Below are 678 nucleotides of genomic sequence, written 5' to 3'. Positions count from 1 at the left end.
AGTACCTGCATCAACATCAAACTTTCCTGACGCTTTTGTTAGGTTTATACAAGAATAGCCACCACTTCTCTCATTTTTCCATTGATGATGATTTTGTGCTACACTTTCAATTATTTCCTCAGCTTCATCTAGACTTTTATTCATGAGTGCTCCTCCAGCAGCTGAATCTAAGGACACCTTAGTATGATAATTAATGTCATTATAGAATGTGTGCAACACTAGCCACTTCTCCAAGCCATGATGTGGGCATTTTTTGAGCATATTATTATATCTATCCCAAGCTTCAAATAAAGATTCTGAGTCATCTTGTTTGAAACTTGCAATAAGATTTCTCATATGAGCTGTTTTACTAGGTGGATAGAATTTGTCCAGAAATTGTTGCTCGCACTGTTCTCATGTGGTGATGCTATTTGGAGCTAAAGAGTTTAACCATTGCTTAGCTTTGTCTCTTAAAGAAAAGACAAATAATAATAAATGCACTGCTTCAAAAGGAACACCATTCATTTTCATTGTACCGCATATCTCATAGAAAACCTCCAAGTGTTGATTTGGGTCCTTATGCGGTCCTCCACCAAACTGATTCTGCTGCACCATAGAAATAATAGCAAGTTTGATCTCAAAATTATTTGCTTCAATAGAAGGTCTTGAAATGCTAGATCGAAACCCTCTAGCATAAGG

At 36.6% G+C, this 678-nt stretch overlaps 1 non-coding gene across 1 annotated transcript; it reads left to right on the top strand.

Moving 5' to 3' along the window:
- Window positions 1–232: 232 nt before the first annotated feature.
- LOC122025904 lies at window positions 233–338 on the top strand. Its single transcript, XR_006123918.1, has one exon. It is a non-coding gene; the product is annotated as a small nucleolar RNA R71 (small nucleolar RNA).
- The last annotated feature ends 340 nt before the right edge of the window (window positions 339–678 follow it).

This window comes from Zingiber officinale, chromosome 9B (assembly GCF_018446385.1).
Source record: "Zingiber officinale cultivar Zhangliang chromosome 9B, Zo_v1.1, whole genome shotgun sequence".
Taxonomy (NCBI): domain Eukaryota; kingdom Viridiplantae; phylum Streptophyta; class Magnoliopsida; order Zingiberales; family Zingiberaceae; genus Zingiber; species Zingiber officinale.
This window is presented reverse-complemented; position numbering and strand designations above follow the sequence as displayed.